Source organism: Phragmites australis, chromosome 1 (genome assembly GCF_958298935.1).
Source record: "Phragmites australis chromosome 1, lpPhrAust1.1, whole genome shotgun sequence".
Classification (NCBI taxonomy): Eukaryota; Viridiplantae; Streptophyta; class Magnoliopsida; order Poales; family Poaceae; genus Phragmites; species Phragmites australis.
Genome location: NC_084921.1, coordinates 22625248 through 22636394, shown reverse-complemented (window position 1 = coordinate 22636394; position 11147 = coordinate 22625248). Strand labels below are relative to the sequence as shown.

The 11147-nt window shown below is 42.0% G+C and overlaps 1 pseudogene; it reads right to left on the bottom strand.

The window, feature by feature from the left end:
* Positions 1-9413: 9413 nt before the first annotated feature.
* Positions 9414-10698, bottom strand: LOC133883527 (EIN3-binding F-box protein 1-like; annotated as a pseudogene).
* Positions 10699-11147: the final 449 nt, after the last annotated feature.

Genomic DNA, 11147 nt, shown 5'->3' with positions numbered 1-11147 from the left:
TGACGATGAAGACAACAACCTCGCGGGCCTTACTATCACCAATGATGATGATGCACCCGTACCTCCACCACCTATGTGCCTCATGTCAAAAGGTAACAATACGATGAGTAGTGATGAAGATGATAGTAGTGATGATGATGGTCTTTCTCCTAGTGATCTATCTAAGCTCATGAATGACTATGCTACTATCATCAAGAAACAAAAGCTAAAATCAAGTCTCTTAAAAATGCTAATGCTATGCTTAATTCTAGTCATAATGAGTTGCTTGCTAAATACAATGATGTGCTTAAGAAAAATGATAAAGTAGTTGCATCTAGCAAGTCTCTTGAGGATAGTAACAAAAAGCTAAAACTTGAGCATGTTGACTTGAAATGCAAATATCAAGAACTTGAACTTGCATATGATGCCATTGATTCTTCTCTAAATGAATTGTCTACTCTTAAAGTAGTTAAGATCAATGCATCTACATCTTGTGATAATCTCCTTGAAATATCTTGCTCATCTTCATGTGATGATGTATCATCTCTAAAGACTAACCGTGCAAGGGAAAAAGAGCTTAGGAATGAGATTGCAAGCTTAAATTCATGTGTGGCCCGGTTGACTAAAGGGAGTATAAGCATAAAAAAAATCCTCATGAAGAATACTATGTACTACAACAAGAGAGGCATTAGTTGCTTCCCTAACCTGGTGGAAAAAGTCACCGAAGATAAATAAGTGCTTCATCAAAGAAGTTGGCTCCTCTTGTCAACATTGTGAAGTCACCGGTAACCACACAAGGGAGTGTCACATTCCTTCCAAATCTTTTCCCACTTTGCTTTCTAAATACAAGTCTACATTTAATGGTCATCATTTTCTATTGCATAAGCTTAAGAGTGGCAAAGTCATGCCTAAGTTCATTGGAACTCAAGCAAATAGCAAGCTTCCAAGGCAAATTTGGGTGTCCAAGAATCTTGTGTCTCACATGAAATGTACCAAACTTGGTTGGGTACCTAAACAGAAATCTTGATCCTATGTATGTAGGTGAACTACAAAGGCGGTGGAAAGCATTGGATGCTTGATAGTAGTTGTATATAATATATGACTGGCAATGTAAAGATGCTCACCACTCTAGAAGATGAAGTGGGCAGACATGATAAAGTCACATGGGGTGATAACTCAAAAGCAAATGCGGTAGGTTTGGGTAAGGTGGAAATCTCCAATGATCTCTCTATCTCCAATGTACTTTTAGTTGAGTCTTTTAGTTTTAATTTACTTTCCATAGCTCAACTATGTGATTTAGGCTTTACATGCTTATTTAGTGATGTTGATGTTGTCATTACTAGCAAGAAGCATAATGATCTAATCTTTAAATGCTTTAGACATGGACATATATATCATGTGATTTTTTCGTCTAATAAAGCTAGCTTGTCAACGTGCCTATTCACGAAGACATCTTTGGGTTGATTTTGGCATCGACGACTTGCTCATATTGGAATGAGCCAACTCAAGAAGGCATTCAAGAACGGAATGGTGGTCAATTTGAAGGACGTAATCTTTAAGGACAAATTGTGTAGTGCTTGCCAAGCAGGAAAGCAAGTTAAAAGTTCACATCCTTACAAGGCTATGATGTCTACATCAAGTCTCTCGGAGCTACTACACATGGACCTCTTCGGACCAACCACCTACAAAAGTCTTGGTGGTAATCTTTATTGATTTGCTATTGTTGATGATTATACAAGATATACTTGGAATTTCTTTCTAGATGACAAGAGCAAGACTGTTGGAATCTTAAAAAAAATTCGCAAAGAGTGCTTAAAATAAGTTTGAAGCAACATTAGTGAAGATCCGGAGCGACAACGGGACGGAGTTCTAGAATACTCAAGTTAAAGAGTATTGTGAAGAAAGAGGCATCAAGTATGAGTTTTCATCTACTTACACTCAACAAAAATGGTGTGATGGAGAGGAAGAACAAGATATTGATTACACTTGCAAGAGCTATGTTGGATGAGTATGGTACACCGGAGAAGTTTTGGGCGGAAGCAATCAACACGGTATGCCATACATTAAATAGAGTGTATCTCTACCAAATATTGAAGAAGACGCCATACGAGCTTCTCATTGAGAGGAAACCCAATCTCCAACTTCCGGGTGTTTGGTTGTAAGTGCTTTATCTTCAAAAAGAGAGAACGCCTAGGGAAGTTTGAGCGTCGTTGTGATATTGGATTTCTTATTGGTTATGCATTTAACTCCAAAGCATATAGAGTATTCAACAATGCCATTGATTTTGTTGAAGAAACATGTGATGTGGAGTTTGATGAATCTAATGGCTCCCAAGGAGAAGGTATTACTTGTGATGATGTAGGTGATGAACCTTTGAGAGAACCGATGAAAAAGGTGGCTATTGGGGATATCAAGCCTAAGGAGGATGATGAAGATATGCCTATCACTTCCACTCCACATACCTCCTTAGCACCCCAAATGGATCAAGATGAAGAAAAGGATGAGCAACATCTTCTAATACATGATATACACATCTCTCAAGAGAAAGCTCAAGCTCAAGCTCAAGACGTTGGACCACCGCAAGACACACCACAAGAGCCACAAGTGAAGCAAATTCATTTATCAAAGGATCACCCAATTGATTTGATCATTGGGAGTCCATCAAAGGGAGTAATAACTCGCTCTCAGTACGTTTTATTTTGTGAGCATTACTCGTTTGTTTCTTGTGTGGAACACACTCATGTAGAAGAAGCTCTCAAGGATCTAGATTGGGTGATGGCAATACAAGATGAACTTAATAACTTCACCCACAATAAAATTTGGATACTTGAAGAGAGGCCTCAAGACAAGAACGTCATTGGTACAAAATGGGTCTTCCGCAACAAACAAGACGAAAACGGTGTGGTGGTTCGAAACAAGGCAAGATTAGTCGCTCAAGGTTTCGCACAAGTGGAAAGCTTGGATTTCAACGAAACGTTCGCTCCCGTGGCAAGATTAGAAGCTATATGTATCCTTCTTGCTTTTGCTTCATATCATAACATTAAGCTTTATCAAATGGATATGAAGAGTCCATTCTTAAATGGATTCATTAATGAATTTGTATATGTTAACCACCCGGTTTTGAGGACCATAGATATCCTAATCATATCTACAGGTTGTACGAGGCACTCTACGGACTCAAGCAAGCCCCAAGAGCTTGGTACAAGCGCCTTCGTGACTTCCTAATCAATCAAGGATTCAAGATCGGGAGGGTGGACACCATATTGTTCACAAAGATAATCGATAATGAGCTTTTCTTTTTGTTAAATTTATGTTGATGATATAATCTTTAGTTCAATTAATAAGGAATTTTGCAAGGAATTCGGGGACTTGATGTCAAAAGAGTTTGAGATGCTAATGATCGACGAGTTCAACTATTTCCTTGGGTTTCAAATCAAGCAATTAAAGGAAGGAACTTTCATCCATCAAAAGAAGTACATGAAGTATATTATCAAGAAATTCAAGATGGATAATTGCAAGACAATCAAGACTCCAATACCTACCAATGGATATCTCGACTTGGATGAATCGGGTAAATCGATTGACCAAAAGCTTTACCATTCTATAATTAGGTCTCTCCTTTACCTTACCACATGTAGGCCTAATATTATATTTAGTGAATGCATGTGCGCTCGCTTTCAAACTAATCCTAAAGAATCTCATCTTAGCGCTGTAAAAAGAATCTTGAGATATCTTAAGCATACACCTAGCATAGGCTTGTGGTATTCCAAAGGTGCTAGTTTTCTACTCTTGGGTTACTCGGATTCGGACTTTGCTGGATGCCGTGTGGATCGTAAGAGTACTTCGGGTGGGTGCCACTTGCTAGGACGGTCTCTTGTTTCTTGGTCTTCTAAGAAGCAAAATTCTGTAGCTTTGTCCACTGCGGAAGCCAAATATATAGCCGCCGGAGCATGTTGTGCTCAAATCCTTTATATAAAACAAACCTTGTTAGACTTTGGTGTTAATGTAGAGACGGTTCCACTCCTTTGTGACAATGAGAGTGCTGTAAAAATTGCAAACAATCCTGTTCAGCACTCTCGCACAAAGCATATTGATATTCGCCATCACTTCCTTAGAGACCATGCGGCTAAAAATAATATATCTCTTAATGGTGTAAGGTCGGAAGATCAATTGGCGGAGATCTTCACAAAACCTCTAGATGAAGCCACATTTAGTAGGTTGCAAAGTGAGCTAAACGCTATAGATGCTTTAAATGTCATGTGATGCATTTGTCATATAGATGCATTCATGATAGACGCTTATCTAACATTCTCAAGATAGTGGTGAATATGGATTTTGCTTGAGACGGTGATTCCCTAGTTTCTCTCAAGGCATGTTGTTGGGTTCACCATGAAGAATCTTGAGAAGGGAAGTAATATGACAAGATAGTTTAATTTATGCTTTGCATTCACATGCCATATAATTTGCACTCATGTTTAAATTCATGCACTTGTTATGCATTGCATGTACATTGGTGGTAGAGATCACAAAAGAGAACATCACTCTTTGAAAATATTGTTCGCTTTCTATGTGAACATATACCTCTATAAGTGTGATTAGAAAGATATAAGTGGTTAATGCCTATTGAGACATGTCCTAGCGAATTTAAAGCCTTAATATTTGAATTCATAGGAAATATAGCTCAAACATTTCCTTGTAGTTTTTCTCCTCTTTATTTGGTTTTTATTGCCTATTTTGAAATTACTATAAGATAGCCTTTTAGCAAATATTTGAAAATGAGTGTTTGAGAGGGTGAGATTTCACTCAAACTGGTTCAAACATGTATTTTTGTTGTGTGGTTGTCTGAAGTTTGGACTCAGCGCGAGATTTTAGTTCAACAGAAATCTTTCCTTCTCACCGGATGATGCGGTGCTCTCTTGGTTAATCTCAATGGATCATCCGGTGCTTGGTTGTCGGCGTTTACTAAGGTCTTTGGAAATCTGTTTGGTGCTCTTTAAGTTGGCTTCACCGGACCCCCCAGGATAAAGAAGCTCAGATTTATACCGATAGACGAGTGGTTTACCTCACAGAGGGATGAGGGGTCAACCCCAGGTGTTGGACTATCCTCCAGGAGAGATTTCACGTTTCTTATCTCAGGAGGAGAGTCAATCTAAGTATGCACAAGAAGATTAACTGACATTATCTTAAGTTGGTAGCTTGGAGAAAATGATATGAAAGCTCACTTTGAGTCTATTCCTAGACTAGTTGAGTTCGTGTCTGGAGTGAGCCAGTATGTTGAGGATTGGGTGCAAGTGTTCTATGCCACGGTCTAAATAGCACACGAGAAGAACTTCATACAGTTTATGTTCCAGGGTGAGAGCTACAGACTCTACCGGAACAACACATTAAAGGCATTGGGTCTTCAGGCGAGCTCCCGGTGGTTACACAAGGTTGTTCATCCTCATGCTTAGCCACCCCGACGTCCTCTCATTGGTGGAGTCTTCCTGACAGACGACGAGATCCAACCGATCTTCATGCCACCTTTTGCTCCAGGATCACTAAGAGTGCTAGATATGTTGATTGCTGAGGTAAAGAATTTACATATGGCATTGAGACGCAACCTTCTCTAGAGGATAGGATATGGAGAGGCGATCACCAGTTTGTAGCAGTGGCTGATACTTTCCATCCTCACTCACTAGTGATTTGATGTGGTTGATTTGATCCTTTGTGAGATTGAGGATGTGGTTGCTGAGGGGATGACCATGGCTAGATAACAGCCTTATGCACATTTCATATCTCACATGATTGCACATTCGGTCAGATTACCCCAGTTCGTCCAGGCCTACAAGTAGTCACCTACACACTATAATGTGTATGCTCCCACAGCTCCTTCAGACAGGAGACGAGGCCAGTGTGAGATGTTTCATGCTCAGGAGCAGATGCCAGCTGATGTTAGAAAGAGAGAGCAGTAGCAGAGGATCAGGTCCTTTCAACGGCCGAGGCAGTGCTTCCGCATGCATTTTACTTGAGTGATAGCGACTCAGATTCTTCAAATCTTGAGTTCTTCCCACTAGTCGCTAGGTCACGTGATGCTGAGGCTGGAGGATCTTCTTAGGCTGTTCCCACTTCTACAGTTCCTTCAACACCTGAGACAGCGACCTCCGTGCCCCCTGCTGCACCACCATCCGAGTTCATTCTTATTCTTCAGCAGATGCAACAGCAGCAGACAGCCTAGGCAGAGCAGCAGGCCAAGCTACAGGCTGACATGCTTCGATAGCAGGGGCAGCAGCTTATGATGATGCAGTCACTCCAACAGCAGTAGCAGGCTACCTTAGCAGCTCTTCAGGCCGATCGAGAGAACAATGACGCATATTCACTTTTATCTCTGGATGTCTTGGGTCTCTCTTTTAGGCATTAGGCCTACAGCTGCCAGTTGCTCCTAGGGCTCCAGCCCCAGCACCTAGTCCTCTCCTGGGCAGTGTTAGTGGTGTCTTGGGAACACTAGTGTCAGCATTTCCTTTGTCACCTCTCTTCAACACTGGTGTGTTTTCTCAGCATGTCGGGACTACGATGAGGCCAGTTCTACCTTCGTTGTCTACTCCTATGATTGGCGCTCTTCGCTTTGAGGACTCTCCGCAGCCGACAGTGCCTTTTCAGGAGCCATCTGTTCTGACTCCTCCAATCATTTAGTTTGTCTTCGTGAAGCTCGATGCAACACTTCAGGAATGGCTACTCAGGGTACTACTTCTACTACTACCAGCTCGGCCCCAGCTACAGTCTTAGAGGCACCATCATAGTCAGCTCAGCCTCCTCAGCTAGCTGTTGGCCCCGCAACTGTTGAGCTATCGGATTCAGATACAGACTCAGGCTCACAATTCGAGGAGCGACCGTCTCCAGCAGCGCCGACTTCCTCCTCTCCTCTGGATGTTTAGGAGTGTGCTCTTTTTGGTGCTTAGATGCCAAAGGGGGAGAGAGCCTAGGTGATAGGGGGAGTCTTTTGGAGAGAGGTAGATGAGTGACTAGTGAGCTTTCTAGTTCATAGACTTAGGGGGAGCTTGGGTAGTATAGGGTTGGAGTGTTGGATCTTCATGGATTTTGATGTAATAACAAGCTATTTGATTCTTAATTGATGTGTTTTGCTTGTCATCGCATTGTGTTTCCTTTCGTTCTCTGTTTTATTTCTTCTTCTACTAGCATGATAGATTGTTCTAGTGGTAGGCTTTCTCTTGCTTAATTGTTTATGCCGTTTAATGCCTAGTATGATAGGGTGTTCTTCATATTCATGTCGTTATTTCTATTTGTGTTGTTATCAATCACCAAAAAGGGGGAGATTGTAGCATCTAGGCCTCTAAGTAAGTGGTAAGTATTTTGGTGGTTAATGACAACCGTATCATTGTGACTAATACCTATGTTTTGAAAGGAATCAAAATTCTTTAGTCCACAATGATTAAATGGGTTTTCTTGATCCCTCATGGAATTCTATTGGTCGATCAAAGGATATTTGCATCAAGATTAAGTATCTTCTAGTTCTAAGTGTCACAAGGTGATGAAGGACACTTGGAGTAGACACAGGTCTCTTTTTTGTCTTTTGACCGTACTATAAAGGGGGCTAAGTGTTGTAGTTTGACCTAGTTGAGTCTACACATAGTTGGATGCACACTTACAAAAATCAAGCATTAGGTAGCTCAAAGAAGCCCATGGGTGAGAAGTTGAGAAGTTAGGACTCAAAGTCGATTCAATTGGACGAGTTCCAGAAAGTTTGTTCTCACTGGATTGTCCGGTGTAAGAAGGATTAAACTCACCGGACTATTTTTTCCTCTCTGTGAAGATTTCATGTGACCTCACCTGATTGTTTGGTGGTGGGAGGAATTTGGCACTGGAGCATTTAACAGAAGAGTCATTTTCCAGAGAAATTAGAAGTTACATGCACCGACTTCTCCGGTGATCTAAAGGACGTACACCAGACTATTTAACAGAAGGATTGTTTTTCTGGAGAAAATCAGAGTTGAATTGACTGGATTATCCGGTGACTTAAAGGAGTTATCACCGGACTATTTAACAGAAGTTTGATATTTTCAGAGGAAAAGGATTATAACTGATCGGACTATACAGTAATGCTATGTGGAAGAACACCGAAGCATTTTGCAACGGCTACTGACAACTATCAGATCAGCGTGTGGAAAAAGTAAACTCACCGGAGTTAACAGAGGCGTATGCACCAGATCATCCGATGTTCACAGAAAAAGAGTGGTTGGGCAACAACTAGATTTGGACCTCTAGCCTATATATACCCACTCACTTGATTTCATTCGTCTCTCTTGCAACCAGAAGCATTCGTACATAGTGCGTATCATCTAGAGGCAAGGGAGAGCACTTGAGGTGATTTTCATGTTCTTAATTGAAGATTAAGGACTCCATTAGTGCTTCAAGAGTAGTGAGTGTGCTTCAACAGTTAGCTATTGTGTTTAGGCTTGATAGGGATCAAATGAACCAGTTAGCTTGTTACTCTTGGTGGTTGGCAACACCTAACTGGTCGTGGAGATTGAAGTTGTTCTCAATAAGCTCTTGGAGGTCTTATGGGAGCCCCGGGAAGCTCGTGTACTTGGTTTGATGCCCGCTAATTTGGAGATAGAGAAGTGGCAATCATTAGTGAGCACTTGAGTGTTGGTGACTCAAGGGAGAGTGACATCCTTGTGTGGATGCTCTAACGAGAATTAGTTGAGAGTGCTAACTCTTCGATACCTCGGGAAAAACTCGGTGTCCCCTTTTCCTACTCTTGTTACATTCTGCATTTTGCTTCTAGCATTTTGTTCATGCAAGTTTCTATTCCACACTTTACTTTTGTTCTATATGCTTACATGTTTGTGCTTATCATTCTAGCTTGCTAGGTCGTCTAGTTGCTTTTATTCATTTAGACTAAGGTTGCTCTTTATTCTAGGATTTGATAGTTGGGTTAGTTTTTGTTTAGTGCCCTATTCACCCCTTCTAGGGCCATTAGATCCTCTCAATAGTGTCATTGCATTTGCTTATACCGATAACCTAACACCTTCACAGGTTCACTGTATCCACCATTGCATCCACTCATGCAACCAACCAAACACGACTCAGAAACTATATGGCTCCCTTAGCCTGCTTCCACTCAATCAAGCTATACGATGCAACCCCTCTTTTGCAACCAAACACACTCTAAAATGCTAATACTTAATAACAGTTTCTAAAATTTTGCACTCAATATCTATGTTAGTTTTCACATGAAACAAGGCATTATCAAAACCCCTCGCTCCTGGAAAACAACCGGCCCTAAGACAAAATAGGAAACAGACCATCACACAAACAAGAGCCAAAAACCAGACCCAACTATGAAGCTTGATTGACATACTACCGCTATCGTCGTATATTTGCATCTGAAGAAGGTTGACCCAGCATCTCCAGCAGCTAATAGCCTTCTTGTTCCTCTAAGAATGGATGTCGAACCACGAGAGCTGCTTCTCCAGTGATGCAATGTTGTGGTTGCGAATGAAGTTAAACTGAATATTAAGGCCCTCCAAAGGTGAAGACATGCTGCCTAAGAAAGGAACACTCTTCTAGGTGACCATCAAACAGCCAGACAATAAGGTTGTGATTAGTTGCTAGTATGTATTGTTCCTCGTATGAACCGTAGATGTAGGTTGGGAGAAGCAGCCTGAGTAGAGTCATGTTGGTTGAAAATAAAAGTGTTTGACTGGTTGTATCTGTCTAAACTGGCTAAGCTTAGTTTTTGTTTGGTTGACCTAATTTGAGGTCACATGAGCAGATGCAACAGCTACGTTTCTGATGCGTTGTTCGTATGAAGATGATTTTGTGACACTGACAAGTGGATCTACCTGCATGAGCAGATGTAGCAGCTTGTATCCGCTGGGCTAGACTATGGAGGGAAGCTAGAATCAAGCTTCTCTCCCAGTCTAGGTTGCGAGCGTTAGTACGGGCAACTAATCGCCCCTTGAGAGGATGCAAAGCTTGAGCTATTTTGCCAATGCCAAGACCGCAACACCAAAGTCACTGACCATGCAATTTGAAAGATCATGCTTGACAATCAGGCTGCAGCTCTCAGATATGGCAAACAGGCTTACATCAGTTATCTTACTGCAGCCCTCAAGACTAAGGTGTGCAAGAGAACTGCCATGTGCCTTCACCAAGCAAAAACAGTTGCATCTGTGAGATTCTCACAACCACTCAAATCTTCATGTGAAACCTGGCAATCCTTGATGGTCAGGGAACAAAGCTAACTTGCATACTGGAAGTTGTGCAGGTGCGGAGCAGATGTCCTTGATCCCGATGCACTAACCAAAGAGAGTGCCTTAATCTTTGGGTTGTAGTTGAGGAGAAAATCAAGAATGCCCATGAGAGTAACCTTTGCTCGATATTCAAATTCTCCAAAATCTTTGCTGATTTTGCAAATTCCTTGAGGCATCCGCGCATTTGGTGGCTCCCGAGGAACAGAAACACTGGCAAGATGGCTGTGGAGCACGTCGGCGACTGCTCCCACCGTGAGGCTGGCGTCTCGTGGTCGCCATCATCACAAATGAAATCAGAACTGCCGAGGCACTCCAGATTGAGGTCCAACACGGCGGGGGGCGAGACCAGCACGGCCTTGGATGCAGACGCACGGATGCCACCGAGGAGCGTGTGCCAACGGTGGTGAGACACACACAGATGTGTATTACGTGCAGGGTGCGTGCGGGACCTCGAAGAGGCACTCATCCGGGAGCACATCAAGGCACAACTTCTCCCTTCGCTTCTACTTCTTAGCTGTTGCCAACTCAAACACTCGCTTCCTAGGTCGGCCGGCGTCGCCGCCAAAGAGCATCATCTAATGTAAGAAATGAACCAAACACAAATTAGAACAACCCAAGAAACCCAATCCACACAACTGCCACCACAAATATTCAGATCTAACGAATCACCCCATGATGAAAAGCATGGATCTTTACCTCAGTATTGGATTGAAGGGAAGCAAACAATTCCTTGGCAAATTCCATAGGTTTGTTCATCTTTGAATGAATAGCATTGGCAGAGATCAATTTGCAAAGAAGTAGGGATATTAAGATCACCAATCAAATTCAATAGACATTGTAGTGGGAAGCAATCAGGGTATGCAGGATGCTCACCACTAAACTGGGCCTTCCTTCATCTCGTCACCTCCTTCGCGC